This window comes from Rattus norvegicus, chromosome 1 (assembly GCF_021556685.1).
Source record: "Rattus norvegicus strain SHRSP/BbbUtx chromosome 1, alternate assembly SHRSP_T2T, whole genome shotgun sequence".
NCBI classification, from domain to species: domain Eukaryota; kingdom Metazoa; phylum Chordata; class Mammalia; order Rodentia; family Muridae; genus Rattus; species Rattus norvegicus.
The window spans coordinates 49906213-49913978 of NC_141534.1; the positions used below are offsets into that span (position 1 = coordinate 49906213).

Below are 7766 nucleotides of genomic sequence, written 5' to 3' on the forward strand. Positions count from 1 at the left end.
GTACACTTTTAGTCATCCTCTCTGCTTCGAAAATACACCAAAACAGACGACGAGGGGGTCCAAAGAAAGAGTCCAGGTGTGTTGCAAGGAAGCGTTCAAAGTCCACAGCCTGTGTCTCCTCCCAACACCTCAGCCTTCTGCGCGCTGATCCTGCCATTTGTAATCTACACATCCGGAAAGTCCAGGACCCTACCCCACTCCAGACCTGGAAACTACATATGCCACATCCTAAGACCCCGCGTTCCCCCTGCCCCCAAGACTGTGGACTGTGGCCCTGTTCACAGCCTTGGTCTCCTTAGGAAGAATGGGAGTCCTGGGAGCTGCTAAGCAGGGAGCTTGGAGGAGTGGAGCAGGGAGGAGTGGGGACGGACGGAAGGGGAGGGCAGTGGCTGGCAGGGCCAACCAGTGGCGAGGAGTAGCAGGGAGTGGCAGGGAGGGCCAGGCAGGGGTGGCCAGGGGCGGGCAGGGGCGGGGAGTGGCCAGGAGTAGCCAGGTGGTGCAGGCAAGGACTGGAAGGGGCGAGCAGGGAGCAGGCAGGGGCCAGCAGGGGCGGGCTTGGGCTGGCAGGGGCCAGGAATGTTGAAGAGGGGCGGGGAGGGGTGGGGAGGGCCAGGGAGGGACCGAGCGGGGCGGGCAGGGGCGGAGCGGGGCGGGTAGGGGCGGAGCGGGGCGGGCAGGGGCGGAGCGGGGCGGGCAGGGGCGGGCAGGGCCTTGCTGGGCCAGGTAGGGGAGGCCTTAGGCTCCTCTCCTGCTCAGCTCCAACTCTGCAAAGTTTGCTTCAACTGCAGCCAGAGCTGTGCTGACGCGTGTGGAGTAGCAGGATGAACAGAAGTTCCGACCCGGAGGTCACCGTCTCGGCGGCTCGTTCCTCCATTGGTCAGTGTCCCGGAGGCACCCTACAGGTGCGCAGAGAACCCGGCCAACTGCCCGCGTGCATTCATGATTGTTCATCTCTGACCGTGTGGTGGCAGGTATTGGTGGTCTGACCTCGGGCTCTGGGAAGCCGTGGGCTTGGCAAAGCGCTGATTTAAAGTCCACACTGCATCTGGTCCCATCCACCCGCTCCGTGCTCCTCAGGATGCCTTCCCTCTTCCTCATTCCATTAGAGGTTCCTTCAGTGGTGCCCTGTCCACCGTGCCTGTCCACGACCTGGGGACAACTGTCATCAAAGAAGTTCTGCAGAGGGCCAAGGTGGCTACTGAAGAGGTGTTTGAGGCGGACACGTTTTGACCGCAGGTAACTCTTCAATAGACCAGGAAAGGTCAGCTTCATTAGAAACAGAACATTTATTGGCTCTCCCACACCCTATCACCACCACCACCACCACCACCACACATTGCTTTGGAGTTCTCTCTGCTAGGATTCTTTCTGTCCCTCCTCCTTCCTGTAGCTGAAGTCAAAGCTTCCTTATGAACGTTTTCCCTGAGTGATTTTAGACCAGGGGTGTGACTGCCTCTGCATTGTTAGGAGCAGGGCCAGGCTGATGCACAGAAAGGTATGCATAATTCTCCACATACCCCTAAAATGTCACACAGTCAAGAAAAGTGTGTGGGCCTGACACTGTGCCAGAGCTGCAAGTGAGGCTGCAGCAGAGCCCTTGTCCACTTGTCATGAGATAGGCTGTCCCTCACTCCTGGGGGACTCTCTGGAGGAAGAATGCTTCATCTTACCTCTGATTCCTGCTGGGTTTGTGGACCAGTGACTACTGTGGTCAGTTCCTGTTGATAATCGATTTGAACCTGGGTGTGTAGCTCAGGGGTGAAGTGTGTGGTTAGCGTGCATGTGGTCATGAGTTCACTCTCTTGCCCTGCCCTGTGCTCTCTCAGCTCACATTTGAATCAACTGTAGAGAAAGTTGTTAACATTCAATACCAACTTCTGCTCTTCTTCTGTGCCATTTGTATGCGTGTCAGTTGGACATCCTGTATGTTTTAGATGGGTGTTTTGCCCGCACATATGTCTTGCATTTACCACTTGCCTGCCTGGTGCTGGCAAAAGCTGGAGAGGACATTGGGTTTCCTGGAACTGGAGTTACAGATGGTTGTTGTTGTGAGCTGCTGTGCGGGTGCTGGGAATCAAACCCCAAGAGCAGCCAGCGCTCCTAACCACTGACCAACTCTTCAAGCCTCTGAATGTTCTATATTTGGAAAGGTTCTTATTTCAGAATTTATCACCCCCAACATACTTTTATTTCAATATATTAAATCTTAAGTATATGTTGACTGGATATAATTGAAATAATATATATATGTACATATACTGATATATATATATGATGCATTAATTGGCTGGAACCCAGTTCTGTACAGAAATTTCATTTAGTAAATTTCACCTTACATATGTAGGCTGAACATGATACAAAATATGTATGATTTTGTACATGAAATAAGTCGTGTCTGTCTCATGTGAAGGGGCTAGGCAGTCTTTAACATTCACCTAACCTTGTTACACATCTGCACTTTGAATAATATCTGACACAGGAGGTCCACAGTGGCATCATTTTAGCATCCAGAAAGTTCCATATCTCCCAGAGTGGAGGTCCATGGCTGTAACCCCAGCAGCACTCTGCAGTCTGAGAAGTGAGCTTTATGAGATTGAGGCCAGCCTGAGCTAGCCAGCCTCTTTGTTATAGAAGAAAAGAAAAGGACAGAGGAGGGAGAGAGAGGCTGGCGGTGACACTGTAGAGAGCTTTCTCAGCACGCACAAAGCTTGAGTTTAATCCCCACCCCTGTGAGAAAAAGAAGTTTTGTGTTTTGGATCATTGCTGATTTTGAGAAGGTGAGTTCTTAGTTAACCTGTATTTTCTCGAGTTGTTTTCAGTCTTGGAGTTTTTTTTTGATATTTTTCTTGTTAGAATATTTAAATTACATTTCCTAATCTATTTAAGATTTATTTACTTTTATATATGGGAGTACACTGTCGCTGTCTTCAGACTCACCAGAAGAGGGCATCAGATTCCACTACAGATGGTTGTGAGCCACCATGTGACTGCTGGGAATTGAACTCAGGACCTCTGGATGAGCAGACAGGGCTCTTAACCACTGAGCCATCTCTCCAGCCCTATTTATTTATTTTGAGGGATGCTACAAAGCATGTATGGGAGTTGAGGGACAAGTTGTGGGAGTTGGTTCTCCCCTCCCACCATCCCATTTCCCACTCCACCCCTCGCCCCCCAACAACACACAGTACGTGTCCCAGGAACTGAACTCAGGTCACCTGCTCAGTGGCAGTGCCGTCCTCCTTCCTCACCCAGGGAATTGTCTCTCCAGCATCGGATTTTGTTGTTGTTGTTGTTGACGTAGAATCGAAGGTTAATGAGTAACGTGGATGATAGCCTTTTAAGCTCTCAGTGCTCTGCCTCTGCTGCCCAAGTGCTGGGATTGTGGACATTCACCATCAAACCTGGTGTCACTCTGTTACTTTTTCCACATCTCACTGGCTTCTGTGGAACTGCTCACGTAGTCATGACAGGACGTGAGAGTGTTCACTGAAGACCTGTTAAGTGTGCCCTTTACAGTCTTATAAAGCATCTTGCCAGGCACTTTCCTCTCATTGCGTCCCTTAACCCCAGGCTATGTGGATCTTACCATCTCCAGCTACTAAAGGAACAAGGAAACTCAGAGGACGCTAACCGCAGTCCGTGTGTGAGTTCCTGTCCTGACTCCCTTGGTGATGTACAGCCAAGTGGAAGTGTAAGCCAAACAAGCCCTTTCCTCCCCAACTTGGTTGTTTTTGGTCATGGTGTCTCACCACAGCAATAGAAACCCTAGCAAAAACAGAGATGGATTAAAAAATAACGACTACAGTCAGATACATAAAGCCCATAAGCATTTTCTTCCCTAAATCCTTCAGGCACATTATCACTGCATCAGAGAGCTTGTTGACTGGAACAGAAGTTGGTATCAGGAACAGGTTTGTTGCTATGCAAAAGCTGACCACGTCGTTCTAGGAGAAATGTGAGAGAATTTGGGACCTTAGGCTGGGAAACACCTTGCTATTACAGCACGTCCAGGGCCATTTTAGTGGAAGCTTGGAAAACAGTGATACTATAGGAACCGTGGACTGTGGGTGCCTGATTTCTGGGATTTCAGAGAGGGGTGAAGGAGTTTACCATGAATTGGGCCTGGGGTTCCCCTGTGATATTCTGACTGAGATTCTGTTTGCTGTTTAGGATGGGGCTGAAGAGTCAGCTTCATTAACTGCTCCACTGAGAGATGAAACTTTCTGCGGTTCATTAGGACAATAAGAAAGGCTGCCTAGAGACGTCACAAAGCTGAGGCCAGGCCACATCTTGTGCTGCAAACCAAATTGGCAATCTATGAGGGTCATCTGGTTCTAGTTTTGAAGGGAATCAAGGAGAGCACTCGAGGCTTGGCACCTGGTCGCAGGGTCAGGGTCTTCGCAGAACGGCTTGAGAGGCTGAAGGGGAAGCCTCAGGTGGTATGGAGGCTCCAGGATATTGGAGATGCCGGGACTGTAGGATGACCATCGATGGGAGCTGCAGATTCGCAAATGTCTGAAGGAAGCAGAAAATCGTGTGCAGTGAATGGCAGGGCTGTGGACCGCCCAAGGATTTTGTGTACCAGAAGGCTGTCTGGCCCTAAACTATCCACTTTTAATTTGTACTGCTGGATTTTGAGTTTTGCTTAAGTGTGAATTCATTTTAGTATTATTTTTTAATGCCCAAGTTCTTTCTCTTGGGATAAGAATACTTTTAAAAAGAATATTGTTTTTTTGACACAGAATCTCTTTACACGGCCCTTGTAGTCTCAGAATTCACAGAAATCCTCCTGTCTCTTTCTGCTGGGATTAAAGGCCTGTGCCACCCTACCCAGCAAGAATATTTAAGTATAAAATTTGCTTTTTATTTTTATCTCATAGACACCCACTGTTAAGTGGCTTTGGACCGTTAAAGAGACTTTAGACTTCCAACACATTACAACTTTTATTGACCTTGAACTTTTACAGTGTCACGGTATTTTGTATTATGATATTAACATGAGACTTTAGAGACAAGGAGTAAAAAGTATCCGTTTAAAAATGATGTTTCTGTGTCAGTCAGCGAGCAGTGGTTTGGTTTGGTTCAGAGGGGCCTTTGTTTTTCAGATATTATTGTTTCTTTGTGAAGATGGGATCTTAGTGAACAGCCTTGGCGGTCCTGGAACTCGCCATGTTGAACTAGAATTGACGGAGATCCATCTGTCACTGCCCATTTTTATTTATTTCTTTAGTGTGTGTGTGTGTGTGTGTGTGTGTGTGTGTGTGTGTGTGTGTGTGTTCTTGTGTATGTGTGTGTGCGTGTCCCTGCGTGTTCGTGTGTGTGTGTGTGTGTGCGCACATGAGCAAATGTGCGTGCAGTATGTGTATGCACATATTTGTAAGGATGCCTGTGAAGGCCAAAAGAGGGTTTTAGTCTCCTGCACATGGAGTTACAGGCAGTTTCTCAGGCTCCAGAGGTCTGCCCTTCCCAGCCTTCAGCAGTGTGGTCATAGGTGCACCACCATGCTCTGTGCTGTTCTTTTTGTTGCTGCTGTTGTTGTTTTAGTTGGTTTTGGGCTGACCTCAGAACATTTGCACTTTACCTACTGAGCCATCTCGTCAGCCCCATGTCAGCTGTTTTACATCATATTTTCTGTGCATAGGTGTTGTGTTTGCATAGATGTTGCGATCCCCTGTGTGTCAGTGGAGGTGTCGGATCCCCTGGGTCTGGAGTTGTGGGCTGTATTAGGAGCCTCCATGTGAGTGTGAGGGAACCAAACCTGGGTCCCTAGAAGAGCAGCTAGTGCTGCCTGCCATCTCTGCAGCTTCCAGATCCTTCTAAGTCAGATCCAGTTTGCTGTACTAACTGCTCAGAACAGTGGAACAGTTAGACCTAAGGGACTTTTAGCATGCATTCTTTTGGTTTTGAGGCTGAGGGTTGCTCTATAGCCCAGGTTAGCCTTAGTGTAGAAAACTTCCCTACCTGAGCTTCTAAAGTGTTGCTATTATAGGTAGGGTTGTGTGTTTGTGTGTGTGTGTGTGTTTGCGCTCACGTGTGCATGCACAAGCACGCGTGTTGTGTGTGTCCCCACATCTGCCTAGAGAACATCAGCCACCTTTTGAATGGAATCAGTTCACTGAGGGAACTGTGTTGCAGGGCACATGAAGGAGCCCTCCATACTGACAGTGGTCCTGCTGAGGAATCACTGTACAGGCTGCCTTAGAGCCACAGGCCACCATGGAACACCCAGCCTCACAGAGGCAGTTTCCTACAAGAGGTGTGTCTTTGAGGAGTATATTATGTACATATTTTCTTCATTTAAATTAACATTGTGTCTGTGTGCACACACACACACACATTTGTACCCATGGAGGCCACAAGAGGGTGTGTGATAACATAGGCCTGAGTTACAGGTGAGCATGGGATCTGAGGTTTGGTCCTCATGATAGAGCATCAAGCGTTGTTAACAGTGAACCATGTCTCCAGCAACTGCAGCATAATTTTGTTACTATTTTGTTACTATTTGATACAGTTCTCATTAAAACACTAAACAGAATGTGAGACCAGAGGACCAACCTGAGGACAGGAACCCAGGTCGACAGCTTGCTGTACTTTAGTGTGAGACACCCAAGGCTAAGACGTTGAGACACTGCACTTGACACTGTTATAAAACAGGGAAATCCAGTCAGTCATCAAGGGCTCCAGAGTGAACGACAGTTTCATTATTTCCATGTTTATTGTCTTTGCTTTCTGGGTATAGTTTTCTCTGACCATTGCTTTGTTTGTTTGTTTGTTTGTTTTTGAGTCAGGGTGTCATCATATAGCCTGAAAATCGTTTTGTAGATGAGGTTGGCTTTGAACTCCCAGAGATCCACCTTTCTGTGCTGCCTGAGTACTTGAATTAAACGCATGCGCCCTTATGCAGGGTCCTGAAATGATCCATTCAAGGAATGGGGATGTGGCTTCTGGTTTGAACTTCAGGCTCTTCGCTCAAACACCCCTGCTTGCTTGTTGTCTTGTGGTTTCCCATTGATCAAACCAAGACCAATCCTGTAGTGGAAATTGGATTCAGTGACCTCTTCTAAGCTGAGGTGGTGGGGTAGGTATTCTAGCTATTCTAGTCAGAAGATTGCCCGTCCCAACCAGTGTGCCTCTGGGTGTTGGAAAGTGAGCAGCAAGCACCTTCCCTGCATTTGTTTCTCCGCTTGACCAGAGCGACAGTACTTGCTTCAAACGTCTACCTTGGCTTCCCCAAAATGATGAACTGTGACTGGAATTGAAAGCCAAATAAACTCTTCCCTCCCTTGCACTGCTTCTCATCAGTGAGTTTGATCATGAAAAGAGAAACAAAGCCAGAGCTTAGGATGTGGTAAGGACAGCCAGCTTCAACAGAGAAGCCTTAGTGTGCAGCATGTTACTGAGAAGTCACTTTGGGATCATTTCTGATAAGCCGTATGTTACTCAGATGAACCTGCAAGGGGGTAGTCACATGTGCTGTGGAAATCATAAGCAAACTATAAGAGAGACATTGCAGAAGTCAGTTATTGAAGCCATGTATCACATATGAATGACTGGTCGGGTGACAGGACAAATACACATCAGCAATCCCCTAAGAGCATCAGGGAGTAGAAAGTTCCTACCCAAGTAATGTCCCAGCATCTGGAGTCAGAACAGGGGCATCCCTAACAGGACTACAGACAACACAGTGTGCACAAACCTGCATAGACAGATGTGTCACTGCATAGCATGTAGTTAATGAAAAGAAGTCTTGTCAGTCCCTGGAGGGC

At 48.1% G+C, this 7766-nt stretch overlaps 1 long non-coding RNA gene across 2 annotated transcripts; it reads left to right on the forward strand.

Annotated features, from left to right (window-relative positions):
* Positions 1–404: 404 nt before the first annotated feature.
* Positions 405–7288, forward strand: LOC148006955 (uncharacterized). 2 transcript variants are annotated; one of them, XR_015649356.1, is made up of 4 exons: positions 405–502; positions 789–971; positions 1107–1236; positions 4171–7288. It is a non-coding gene; the product is annotated as an uncharacterized LOC148006955 (long non-coding RNA). The 2 variants fall into 2 exon arrangements; XR_015649355.1 differs by lacking the exon at positions 405–502 and having other exon boundaries at positions 696–971.
* The last annotated feature ends 478 nt before the right edge of the window (positions 7289–7766 follow it).